Source organism: Gopherus evgoodei, chromosome 1 (assembly GCF_007399415.2).
Source record: "Gopherus evgoodei ecotype Sinaloan lineage chromosome 1, rGopEvg1_v1.p, whole genome shotgun sequence".
NCBI lineage: Eukaryota > Metazoa > Chordata > Testudines > Testudinidae > Gopherus > Gopherus evgoodei.
Window position 1 is genome coordinate 85878540 of NC_044322.1, and position 14745 is coordinate 85893284.

A 14745-nucleotide genomic window follows, 5' to 3' on the forward strand; every position below is an offset into this window, starting at 1 on the left:
GTGGGATAGTTGTAGGGACACCACCTAGAATGGCCTGCAGCTCGTTATAGAAGCAGCACGTCTGGGGTTTTGACTCAGAGCAGCCATTTGCCTCTCTGTTCTTTGGTAGGCTTCACTTGGCACTGCTGCGGGTCCCTGTTATAACCTCTGTTCTTCATGCCCTTGGGGATTTTTTAAAATATTCCAACATTTTGTCTTTTGGAATGGAGTTCGGATAGCACAGATTCGTCTCCCCATACAGTGATCAGATGCAGTACCTCCTGTTCGGTCCATGCTACAGCTCTTTTGCGATCCTGGGACTCCATGGTCACCTGTGCTGATTATCTCTGCATGGTCACCTGTGCTGATCAGCTCACTATGCTGGCCAAACAGGAAATGAAATTCAAAAGTTTGTGAGGCTTTTTCCATCTACCTGGTCAGTGCATCTGAGCTGAGAGTGCTGTCCGGAGCTGTCACAATGGAGTGCTTTGGGATAGCTCCCAGAGGCCAATACCATTGAATTGCATCCACACTATCCCAAATTCAACCCAGCAGGGTCAATTTCAGCTCTAATCCCCTTGGTGGGGAGGAATACAGAAATCGATTTTAAGAGCCCTTTAAGTCAACAAAAATGTCTTCTTCGTATGGACGGGTGCAGGGTTAAATCGATCTAATGCTGCTAAATTTGACCTAAACTCATAGTGTAGACCAGAGCTTAGATTGAAATTTAAGGGATCTGGATTCCATTGGATTTCAATGGGATTTAGGCATCTAATTTTCTTAGGCTCATTTTTAAATCCCAGGTTTCATCTCTGTTTCCTGTCTTTAAAATAGACATGATAATATTTCCTTACTCCCAGACTTTGTCTGACTTGTCTCTTTGACTGAAAGCTCTGCATGGCAAGGGACTATGGGTGGGAAAGTTATTAAGCTCAGGCTGTGTAAATGTATTAACAAATTCCCTCTTGGAGCAAGGAGATAATGCAATACTAGGGGAAGGAATAGCTCAGTAGCTTAAGCATGGGCTTATTACGCCCAAGGTTGTGAGTTCACTCCTTAAAGGAGCTATTTAGAGATCTAGAGGAAAAAATTTGTCTGGGACAATACTTGGTCCTGCTGCAAAGACAGGGGACTCAACTCCATGACCTTTTAAGGTCCCTTCCAGCTCTGATGAGATATAATAGCCTCAATGTCCACCCTTTCTCCATGCCTAGGGCCATGAATCCTGTCCTCTCCATTATTACTGGCTTATGGTGGTGTTTTTCACTGCTATCTGTAGACTGAAAAGCATAGATTTCATGGGTGCAGCAATAACATTGTAATATGGATTTAGTTATGCAAACTTTTGAAAACTTCCTTTGTGCAATAAATGTCAATCTCCACATGATTAAATTATATTTTGCTTTGTTTTCTAAACTGCTCTTTGAAGTCCCTTCTCAGCAGAATGCATAAATAATGCCAGCTCTCCTACAGTTATGCACCATGGTTTCTTGACAAGACAATTTGAAAGTGGAAATGAGTTTTTAAAACTACAACCTTTTTGTAAAGGGATGCAAGAGGGTAATCACAGGCATCTTACTTTCATTACAGCAATCAGCATATTTTCTAGTTGCGGGGGCATAACTGGTCAAAAATGGGACTTAAATTGAAGGAGAAATGTATTAAAGTGATAGCTGAAGATCAAAGGCATAACAAGAGCTGCTAATTTACTGCCAGCTAACTTTTTTAAATAATGAAATAAACACTACAAAATCTCTTTTGTTCTGGATAATTGGTGACTGCATTGTTTTCCTGTTAGCATTAAAGGAACTGAAAAATAATCCTCAGCTTTCTTCTCTTTTTAAAATGATAAACAACTTCCAAGTTCTGTTTTTTTAAATATTTAAACTGAGAGCAGCACAATCTATGTAGTCTTTTGAGTAGGAAAGAGCATCTTGTGGTGTTGTTCGGTGGTCACAACCCTCCCCTCCCACTTCGTCTCTGTACCTTATCCCTTCTGACTTTCTAAAGTAGCAGCTTTCCTGCAATAAATCCAATTAGTCTGTTGCACCTGAAGGCAATCTGATTTGCTAACAAAGACTGCGAAGTGAGAGGGCCTGGCAGAGAAATTAGACTCTGCAGTTATTTGTGTTTTTTTGTTTTTCTAAAGGCTTATTCCCAAATGTAACACTTATTACACTCTGTTCTACTCTTCTCTCTCTCTGGCTGAGTTTGTAGGTCTAGAGTTCTTGCTATATAGTGGCAGGTCTCTATCTAACTAAAAAGATCTAACCCACCAGATGGCTGTCACCTGGGAACTTTGCCTCAGGCCTGCAGGTGGGATTGGCTCTGTTACCCATGAGATTGCCAGCCTGTGAAGCGGCAACATCACTGTTGACAAATGAGCTTCCATTGTGGCAGGAAAAATTTATGTTTTGGGCTAGGTTGTGAGTTGGGCTACATACTCACACAAGAGAATAAGAACTAGTAATAATAATTAGAGCTGGTCAAAAGGAGTGTTTGGTTGCTTTTTTGTATTACCTCATCCACTTTTCTTACTCATTAAAAAAAAAAGAAAATGTCAAAATAAAAAATAGATCACCCTTATCAAAATAGGTCACCCCTAAATGCCTCTCATATACTCTGTCAAATTCTTTCTGAAAAGTCACTACATTTGATTAACCTTCCACTGCTGACCTTCATCTGCTTGTACTCCAGACACTATCTCCAAATGTGGATGCACATTATTTTTCAAAGAAGTAAGGAACATTATATTGAACATTTATGCTGCTCATTAGACTTGATCCAAAGCCCGTTGAAGTTAACCAGAGTCATAATCTTCCTCCCTTACTCTTTCCAGAACCCACCATTTGTTAATCCATATTTCATTACATTCAATTTAAACATAAGATACTTAGGGCAGATATCTGTCATTGGAGGTTTGTTTGTTTTCTTTTCTGGGAAGGGGGTTTTGTAAAGCATTGGTATGATGACAGATGCTAATCTCATGCAAACATCGAGAAGATAATAAGGTGATAAGTAACAGTCAGCAAGGATTTGTCAAGAACAAATCATGTCAAACCAACCTAGCAGCTTTCTTTGCCAGTGTTACTAACCTTGCGGAAAGGGGGGAAGTGATAGATGTGGTATATCTTGACATTAGTAAAGGCTTTTGATACTGTCTTGCACGACCTTCTCATAAACAAACTAAGGAAATAAAACCTAGATGGAGCTACTATAAGGTGAGAATGCAAGTGGCTGGAAAACTGTTACCACAGAGTGGTTCACAGTCAAGCTGGAAAGGCATGTTGAGTGAGGTACTGCAGGGATCAATTCTGGGTGTGGTTCTCTTTAATATCATCATCAATGATTTAGATAATGGCATAGAGAGTAAGCTTACGAAGTGTTTGGATGATACCAAGTTGGGAGAGGTTGCAAGTGCTTTGGAGGATAGGGTTAAAATTCTGGGATATAAGCAAGATGCAAGAAGTAATTCTTCTGCTCTACTCTACACTGATTAGGCCTCAACCTGAGTATTGTGTCAAATTCTGGGTGCTATGTTTCAGGAAAGATGTGGGCAAATTGTTGAAAATACAGAAAAGAGCAGAAAAAATGATTAACAGTCTAGAAAACATGACCTATGAGGAATGATTGAAAAAAATGGGTTTATTTATTATGGAGAAGAGAAGTCTGAGGGGGGACATCATAACAGTTTTCAAGTATATCAAGTGTTGTTACAAGGAGTTGGGAGAAAAAATGTTCTCTTTAACCTCTGAGAATAAGATAAGTAAAATTAGTACCATTATACAAGGCATCGGTGAGACTTCATCTGGAATACTATGTGCAGTTCTGGTCTCCCTCAGGGCCGGCTTTGGGCAATTCCCGAGAATTGGGCCCCACGCCTAAGAGGGCCCTGCAGCATCTGGAAGAGGGGCCCCACACCCTCCGCTGAAGCGCTTTCGGAAACAGTGGCAACCGATTGAGCTGCTGCTGAATTACAGCTGCCACCTTCGGCAGCAGCTCAATCGCTGCCTCTGTCTTTGGCAGCATTTCGGCAGCAGCTCTTTCGAATCATGCCCAGCACGTCCTAAAGCCCTGGTCTCCCTTATTTAAGAATGATGAATTCAAACTAGAACAGATGCAGAGAAGGGCTACTAGATCATACAAGGAATGGAAAACCTACCTTATGAGAGAAGACTCAAAGAGCTTGGCTTATTTAGCCAAACCAAAGGAAAGCTGAGGGGAGATATGATTTCTCTATAAATACATCAGAGAGATAAATTCCATTGATGGAGGGGAGTTATTTGAGTTAAGTACCGGTCAGATTGGCTCTTCTGACCTCTAAGTCTATGAGTAAGAAGCAATGAATTTAGCTGGGCAAGGGCAGTTTAGGTTGGGCATTAGAAAAAACTTCCTAACTGTCAAGTTAGTAAAGCACTGGAATAAATTGCCTAAAAAGGTTATGGAATCTCCATCATTGGAGATGTACAAACAGTCCAAGCTTCCATACACAGACAGGCTTCCTTCTTTCCCACCTGGGGCCAGCACTTCCCACAGTTCAGTCTTTGTCCCTCAGGCATTTCCAGGTCTTCTGTTGTGTGGGGAGTGAGGCCCTGTGGTGATGTCACTTCCCCCTTTTATAGTTTCTTCCATGTGGAGGGAACTTCTTGTTTCAAGCCAAGCCCACCAACACAGTTTGTGGAAAAATACAGGCATTAAAATGGAGTCCATGATCTAGCCACATGCCCTTGCAGGCTTCAATGAGTCATGCCAGTCGTTATCCATATACTGACAGAAGTGTCCACTCATGAGGATAAAGCCTTTCTCATGTCCCATTGTCTTTGTTAATGAGCCATTCACAATTTGCTGGCTATACTAGATGTAAAGTGTGCGTGTGTTACCCAGAAGCAAGCATATTTCAAATACAGATGCACAGTCAATATTTATAACTCCAGATACAAAAATGATACATGCATACAAATAGGATAATCATATTCAGCAAATCATAACTTTTCATTCTCATCTCCCAGGGCATATTTTGTATAAGACGTGTGATAGACCCAGGCCAGTTGGGTACAACAGAATAGAAGAAGGGAGCTATACTGGCCACTGGATTAACAGTTTTCTGTTCCCTGACTGACCGGAGCAGAGGCTGCTCCAGGCTAATGAGAACACCTGACTCTAATTAACCTGCAAAGAGTCAGGTGAGGCCATGAAGCTAATGTGCCCACCTGACTCTAATTAAGGCCCTTCTGATAATATAAAAATGGCTCACTCCAGTCGGGCATAGGAGAGCCAAAGGTGAAGAAGTGCAGCTGAAGGGCTGGTTAATGAAGACATCCTCAAGCCATTGTTAAGGGAGCCCGAAGGTAACGGTGAAGAAGGGAGAAGCAGGAGAGCTGTGGGGAAGTGGCCTAGGGAAATGTAGCAAATCTGGCAGTAAAAGGTTAGCTGCCAACAGCTACTAGCATTAGAGTCCCTGGGCTGGAACCTGGAGTAGAGGGTGGGCCTGGGTTCCCCCCACCCCACCACTACAGGAACACCTCCTGGGAGAGGAAGTCAGGCACCTGTCAGGACAGGAGCCTAAACTGTTCTGAAATAAGCCCACAGGGACAACAGAGATGGTGAGACTTCTCTCACCAACCTCCTTGCTGGCCTATGATGAAAAGGGCTCAGTAGACTGTAACCCTGGCCCTAGAGAAAGAAGGGCTACATGGAGGGTCACAGTGAGCTGCTGAGGCTAGCATAAACTGCCTAGAAGCACAGGTCCCATGGGGGAAGGTCATTGCTCTGCCACAGATGCATCATCATTATGTCATAATCATATCACAATCATACCACTATGGTGAATATGGAGTGCAGAGTGTCACAACTATATACATTAAAACACAGTTCCAGTACCTCATTCAGTCTTTCAAAGGCATCCCAGGAACAGTGTAATAAGACATTTATACTTATGTTTATATGTAAGTACTCAGATTTATATTTCTATAATGTATTTTTCCTCATGCTGTATGTCCACTTGCACTGGGGAAGGGAAGACATTAGGGACCTGGATGCAACTATCTGGTCCTGAAGTGCCTGGTCCCAGTGTAAAGTAGGGCAGGAAATGAGCTGCTTTAAAGCCTCAAAGACAGGCATAGTGAAACTTCGCCTTGGCACATTCCCTCTCTTGCCCCCTATGCTAAGATAAGTTGTAGCTGATGCAGAAGGTAGACCTTGGGGCTTCTACCAGCTTTATACCATGGGAAAGTTATTCTAAGCAATGAGACATTTTCCCATTGGTAACTCCCAACCCCAAAACAATCAATCACTTTGCACCATCTGAGCAGTGCTAACATACACATAACAGACTAGAAAAAAATTGTAAAATGTATTTTACTGCAATCCCATACTTGTGATACTAGCACCATGCTTGCAAACCAATTCATTTGTAAATTGTAACTGTATATAGTTGAATGTATTTTTAGTATTGCTTCCACCGTTCAAGAAGTTACTTTGTTCATCTAGGAAGGACAAGGAAATCAAATATGAGCAAAAATAATTTTCCCCTCAAAACAAGAAAGGGAGAGTTCCTTCTTTTTTGTAATCAGTTGTTCACTAGAAATGATGGGGAACTCCTTTGCTATTCAGAATGGAAATAAGGTTTCCAGATTTATAACATTTATCAGTAGCATTCCCAAAATCCCATAGCCAAGAATGGAGTTCTTACTGCTTTTGCTCATTAGCGTGGATGGTGCATGCTCTTTGCCTTATTGGAAAATACACCATACTAATTAGAATATTTGTTCAATGTCCTTCTGTGCTGACTTGTTTTCCTCAAGGTGACAGCATTTTGCTTTGTGAAATATTCCCACACACACACCCATGTTCAACAAAATTATTAGACAAATATCCTACTGTGACAAAGATGTATATATGTCTTGCTATCAGAAAGCTTCTTAAGAAGTATCTGTGAAGAATTCATGAATAGCAAATAAAGATTTAGATTTCAAATTTTCTACCAGGCTAGTGATGTGTATGAAAACCTAACAAAGAGCTAAATGAATCGCTCTTCACACTAGTACAGTAGGTGACCTCTTTTTACCTTTTTGTTAAGCAAAAGAGAATTAGAAGGAAGGTTCCCAAAAATCTGTAGTTTCTTCTACACAGGATACAATTAATAAAATTACATGCTGCAAGCATTGTAATCATTATGCAACAGTTTTAGTTGGAAAAAAATAGTTCCCTGTGGCATTTTCTATACAGGGAAAAAGCACTATGCTAGAAAACACTAATTAACACCAAGCTAAATATATTTTTGCCCTTAATGTGTAAAAGGACAGTTGTATTTAAACCCATGTTAGCTGATTAAAGGCTTAAGCATGGGCAGATAATGTGTTGAACACAACTGCCCTTACTGAAACTATGGGTAAATTGTATTTAGTGCCATATTAATTAATACATTACTTGTGTTTTCTAACATGATGCACTTTCCCAGTATAGATAGATTTTTTTTTAAAGCAAACTTCTAGGAGGCTAGTTAGCATGGTGGCTCATCACTGAACATAAAGAAAAATTCTGGTCAAGTCAGAAAAGAAATATGATAGTTCCTTCCTAGCCCTACGGTCAACAGATTATTCAGGTTTAGCACAAGTCTAGAATATCAAGATTGATGTAGTGTAGCATAAGACTCAAATTAACATCTAAATTGGAGGGTATGAGGGGTGGGAACATACTAGATATCATCCAAAATTAGCTGCCATGGAGACCTAATCCTGCTCCCGTTGAATTTAACTGAAAAATCCTCATTGACTTTAATAGGACAAGGTGGGTATGTCTACACTGCTGGTGGGAACAATGTGTCTGTGAGCCTGGGTAGACAGACTCACACTATTTTGGCTCGAACTAGTGCATTGAAGATAGCATTGTGGATATTGTGGCACTGTCAGAGGCTCAGGCCACTCAAGCTCAGACCAAGGTGTCTTGAGCACCAGAGATGTCACATGGACCACAACATCCACATTGCTACTTTTAACATGCTAGTGCAAGTCTGTCTACCCATGATCCTAGCTACTATGAGGAGACAGGGAGGGAGAGAGAGAGAGAATACGTTTCTATGGGTTTGAGCTAGTTATATTCATTGTCATTGCCACTACATTAAAATTACAAAACAAAAAACTATACTGTATATTTTCAGAAGTTTGCTTTGAAAATTCTCACAAGTTCATAATCCCTAAAAAAAATGTGTCTGAGCCAGGGGTGGAGCCATGAGTGGGCCTGGGTGGGCCGTGTTGAAACGGATCTTTAATGACCAACAGTTGGTAAGGTTGTTACTAGTACCAGTGAAAATTCAGATTCAATATGCCGAATGCACAGCAGTTTATTAGAGAAAGAATCACACAAGCAGTAAAGGTTATATAAGACTCATCTCCTTAATAAGCCTCAATTCCCCAAGCATAAACCCTCAATAACTGTGTTATCCTTACACAGTATCCTGGCTAGCAAACAAAACAGTTATTGCTACCAGTCCTAGATGGAGAATTTTCCTCTTCTCTTCTTTTCCCCTTTCAGGTACTTGGTCTGTCAAACAGGCCCCTAAGTGGGGTCTTGGTTACCCTGAGGCCCTCTGGTTCATAAGTCTTACAAAAGTCCCTCGTACTAGGGTCTTGGCTACCCTGACCCTCTGTCTTACAGCATCCTGGACCTCTTCAGATGTTAATTAGGGAACTAAACTAACTAATTTACTCTGCTTAGCATTTATACCTTTTGTTCTTAAAGGAGTCACATGTCCCAGAAATATGCCCTGTGAGCATTTCATTACTGTTTTTTCTAAGTAATATTTCAGAAGGGACTGCAAAATGGGGACAGACCAAAGATCAGTTGACATTTACCCTCTCATTAATTATTCACTTAAGCTCCTAGTGCAGTGTCTCCCAAAAGGGGTTATTTTGAACCACGTCAGCCTGTCCCAAGCCCACTGATCATGTGTTTTTGCGTTTTCTTTACTTTGTGAGCTGGTCAGTTGGCTGACTTGTTTCAAAGTCTCATGTTGAAACACAGGCATAGATGGAGCCTCATTTAACTATTCAAGTTCAATTAAAGCACCCTTAGTAAATTTCCACACCACCTGTCTGTTGTTAAAATAATCCTGTTCCCAGAATCCTCTAGCAAATTCAGATGTACCAAGCCATACCAAACTCATGTTCACCAAATTCATTCATATCAGCCACAATAATTCATAATAATTCAGCACTGTCCCAACAATCCGTGGCCCACCCATTTAGCATCCAGACTTACCCAACTCTCAGCAGGGGTGTAGTGCTGCCACAGTGGCCCAGAGTGTCACTTGGGCACCTGAAATCCAGCACGGAGCTATGTGCCTGCCATTCAGGAAGCTACACTCCGGCAGCTGTGCCTCGCCATTCTCTGAGCCACCCTATCTATGTGCATGCACAGCTCAGCAGGTGAAGCCCTGTGTCTGGGGGCACCAGGGCTAGGAAGTGGGAGTGGCATCGGGGGAGAAGCTGAGCTAGAACAGTGTGTCATTGCCCATACACCCAAAAGTCAGGGCCCAACCAAATTTCCACTCCTAGGTATGCCACTGCTCTGACCTGGAACCTGAGGGTTCTTAGTGAAAAGCCCTCATTTCAGGAATATTGTTTAAGACTTTGAAACATTTTCTTTGCTAGTGTGGGTATATCCAATAGGCAGCAGTCAAGGCAATAAAATAAACTGTATGTAGTTTTTTTTACATTTTTGAAAAATTACAGAGTGATGTAGTTATAGTTTCACTTTTCCTTTTACTACTCTCTAAGTCAAAGTTTTGGGAAAAAAGTTAGAGGGGATGAAAAAAAGGAAGAAAAATCCCTAGACACCATTCAATTTGTTGTCCTCAGTGGGAAGGAAAGAGAATTAAGAAGTCAATCTCAAATGTTTTGCTTTTGTTGAAAAATTATAACATGTTAAGGGGAAATAACCTTTCACAAAAAGTTTCAGTTTTGAAAAAAGACAAAAACAATTTTTCATCAGAAAAAAAATATATTCAACTATCTCTAACTAGAAAGACCTTCAGTCATAGCAGCAAATGAAGACTTCCACATTAATGTTACAGGAATAATTTTTCTTAGTCCTTATGAGCCTAAATTTTGTAACGGAGCACAGAAAGGAGTTTCTTCAATTTTTTTTCTTACTTTGGTTGCCCTTCTCCCACAGGCTTTCCCTGAAGGAGATAGTGACTGTGGACAAGAGTATGAGGAGGAGACAAGGGTTCCTTTGTCTCCTCTTTTCTATATCCCTCTTTAACTTTTTCCTCTTTGCTCTTCTCTGCCTCTTCTCTCTTATTTTCTTTCCTTCTGTTTCCTTTCCCTCCTGTCTCTGTAAAACTGCTTCCCTTCCCCCCCACCACAATGTAAAAACCACACACTTAACATATATAATGAAACATCACAATTTCAGCTAAGTCTGCTTACTCAACCAAGTGTAAGCTGTTTAAGTGAAACAGGAAAAACACATAGAGGGGTAAAAGTAACAGTCTGAGGATACATTGGGGTAGAGAAAAATCTCAAAGGTTAAAAAAGGCCTGAAATTCTGAACACGGAAAGTCCTTTTGTAGCCCATCCATCCATTCTGTGTCTGAGAATAATGGTAATGGCATGGTATAAGGTCAAATCTTTAAGTTTTCAGGTATCTTTTCTTAGATTCAGTTATTTCCTTTTCTGACTGAAAGAAATTATCCCATAATCTACCAAGTATGTACAAGTGAACCGGTTTTATGGTAAAACAGTGGTTTCAGAAGAACATTATTCCTATTGCTCATGAAATAGTCCAATTTATTTAATACATCTGCAACAATATGAAGCTTCAATATGTTCATGTGTCACTGACAGAGTCACATGCTAATAGTAAGGAATCCTCTCATTCTATCATTAGATTAGTGACAGGCTCCATCACTCTCAGATAATTCCAGAAAAAAACATTGAAATAAACTGCTTACTGCCCTATAAAAGCAAAAAAAAAATACCATGAACCAATACATCTATTCTGATTTATACTGAGAGCTATAGAATAGCATGAAACAAACTAAGAGCCCTCTGCTTTAGCAGCCTGGGTTTGAGGTGTTTTACTACATCAGAATATATCAGAAGAACAAACAAATTAAACCCTGACCCTCTTATTATATCATTCATTAGCTCCTTAGTACTGTTTCAAATCTGGAGTTTGCCACCAAATATTGGGCTATCCAGAGATTGACCTATGTGAATAGTTAGACAAAACTACACTGAGAAAACAGTACTGTCTGATCAGCAAGAAATGAAAGTTGATCTTCTTTATGGTAGAAAGAAATTAATTCTTCTTAAAACAAAAGCTTCAATCTTCAGCATAATCCTCATTTCCTTCATATCTTTTGACTGCTGGAAGAAAGATGTGGAGAAACTCCATTATAACCAATTACTAAATCAAAGCAAGGCTTTCCAATGTTCAAAGAAAGGCAAAATCAAACAAAGCTGCTTTTTCTGTCCTTGGTTGATTCATTAGAAGATCATGTGCTAGATGAGATAATGGACAACAACTCCCCTGTTAGTAATGGTGGCATTGTGCAGATCATGTAAAAGTCTATACATCTGTTACATCTGGAATGATGAAGAACAAATCTAGAAAGATCTAGAACTAAATTTATACCAATGATGCTGAAAATCTGAGGAACACTTCCATGGAGGGCCACACTGTGACAGGACTATAACCTAGGAGGAATCCTGACATCTAGTTCTCTACTCCAGCAGCTAAGTATAGTACAGTCAAAAAAAAAAGTTTAATGTAAGTATCTTCCATATATTACAAACTTTTAAATCAAAGTAAAAAACCTTGGCATTGTAAGTTCTTGTCAGAACAATATCATGTGGAATGTCATGCACTTTGAGAAACAATTATGTGTTAAATGACAGGAAAAATAAATGGTGCTTTTTGCACAATAAATATATATATATATAATTTAAGGCCTAATAGCAAACTGTGATAGTAAATGTATAGGTGTTTATGGCTTATCTCAGTATTAATGGATGTAGCAAAGACATGTAATTATGTCACTGCTGCATGAAGAAAAGTTCATTAGCTTCCCCTTCAGTGATAATTTATTCAAAGTTGTCCATTGGGAAAGCCAGCTTCTGTACTGAAAGTTTAGTTTTAATTGTTAATCATCATTTACAGTTCTCTGTAATTATATTAATTAGTTTCTTAAAGGCTTCATAAATGGCCTCAGAGCTATCATCTTATCAGCTAATAAGAAAAAGAAATGATATTTTTATGTTCTCTGAATGTTACATTTCAGGAAAAAAAATGCTGCCAAAGATTGCTCTTAAATGACAAATGACAGGAGAATGGCTAAATGGACAATGGTATTATGATGCAATGTACACTAAACAAATCTGCAATAATATAAGAACATAAGAATGGCCACACTGAGTCAGACCAATGTCTATCTAGCCCAGTATCCTGTCCCTTTCACTAGTTAGATGCTTATGGCAGTTGAAGGCTTAGGCCACCCAGAGCATGAGTTGTGCCAATGACTACCTTGTCTAATAGCCATTGATGGACCTCCATGAACTTATTTAATTATTTTTTGAATTCCTTTATGGTTCTGGCCTTCATAACATCCCCTGGCAATGAGTTCTACAGGTTGACAGTGTGTTGTGTGAAGTACTTCCTTTAGTCTGTTTTAAACCTGCTGCCTATTTTATCAATGACCCCTAGTTCTTGAGTTCCTATTCGGTTTCTCCAAACCATTCATGATTGTATAGACCTCTATCATAGCCCCCATTAGACTCATAGACTCATAGACTCATAGGTCAGAAGGGACCAATATGATCATCTAGTCTGACCTCCTGCACAAGGCAGGCCACAGAACCCTACTCATCCACTTTTATAACAACCCCTAACCCAGGACTGAGTTATTGAAATCCTCAAAATTGGTTTGAAGACCTCAAGCTGCAGAGAATCCACCAGCAAGCGACCCATGCCCCACGCTGCAGGGGAAGGCGAAAAACCTCCAGGGCTACTGCCAATCTGCCCTGGAGGAAAATTCCTTCCCGACCCCAAATATGGCGATCAGCTAAACCCTGAGCATGTGGGCAAGACTCACCAGCCAGCACCCAAGAAGGTGAGAGAACCCGAAGAACTAGTCTTATTACAGCACGTGCCTAATAGCTCAGCATCACTGGGAACTTAAGACTTTAGCAAATTAGTTTTTATTTTTAGCCTCAATACTGTTTGACATAAAATCCTTCTTTTTTATCTCTTCTATACTCAGTCTGCAAGTTCTTTTTCCCCAGCAGGTTCTTAGAATGTCATGAAAATTCATAAAGTGAAATGGGGTTTAGTGTAGTACAAACTTGTTTGTGTAATTTAATGCTCTTGGATATGCTTTTCATGGATGCCAAGCTGAAGAATCATGCTGCTCCTGCCTACTTTAGATTGCATATATTTTGCTTCTCTGTTCTTCTCTTTTCTTTATTTTGGGGAAAACATTCCCCTGGATATTGGGTTGTAGTATGACTGTTCTGTGCTGGCTGCTGGCAGGCTCTGCCAATAAACGTGGCATAGCCAGACATGAAAAGATCACTCCAGGAAAAGAAGAATTTTCTGGTGGCATAGAAAAATATGAAAAATCGAGATTGGGTTGGGGGAGGGGGGTAATAGGAGCCTATATAAGAAAAAGACCCAAAAATTGGGACTGTCCTGATAAAATTGGGACATCTGGTCATCCTGTCTGGCTATCATGTTGGCACTTTATTAAATTTAACACAACAGCACATAGAAATCCCAACTGCTATCAGAATCTCATTGTGTTGGACACTGTACAATACACAGACAATCCCTACTCTGAAGAGCTTGAACTCTACATAGAGAGACAAAAAGTGGGAGAAAGATGAGCAGCCAAGACAGAGTGTAATGACTTATCCAAGGTCACACAAGAAACCTGTGGCAGTTTAACAGAGATCTGCAGTGGCTGAGTTCAGTTCCTTACCTGCAGAACCCTTTTCCTTTGCAACTGCTGGTGGCTGCTGTAATTTACACCTGAGAATGGACCAGTGAGTGGCTTAGGATCAGGCAAGCAGACAGGCCACCTTTGCATACACGGCTGCTGGGCTGGGCTGGCCTGTGTGCTGCTTGGCTGCAGCCAAGGATCTGACAGATTTAATACATCCACTGAAAAGGACTATGGCTGGAATTTCCAAATAAGCCTAAATGTGTTAGACACCCAGCTAACAATAATCTCCAGTAGGGGTTGCATGCCTAATTCCCTTAGGCTCCTTTAAGAATACTGGTCTGCAGTGATTTTTTTTTTAAACTGGAAGGAACTAGATTTGGAAAACCATTAATGCACTGTGGCTAAAGAGACAGAAGATACCTCTGAATATTTCAATATATGCCTTTGTCCTTTACAAAAGTATTAAAATGTTTGTAGAAGACAAATTTGGAAAAGATCCTGATCCTGTGAGTTGCAAATCTCTGTGCCCATGGGACACAGTCTGTTGAGTTGAGACCATACTGGTGTTAGGTCATACTTAAGGCTACGATTTAGTCATTGAGGTTGTGGTTGTAGTCATCTCTCTTCTAAACTGAAGAGTCTGTCTTTTTAATCTTTCTTTGTATGAAAGCTTTTTCATACCCCTAGCCATTTTTGTTACACTTCTCCTCATCTTTTCCAATTCTAATACATATTTTTGAGCTGGGACAACCAGAACAGCATGCAGTATTTAAGGTGTGGGCATAACATGAATTTATATAGTGGTATAATGATATTTTCTC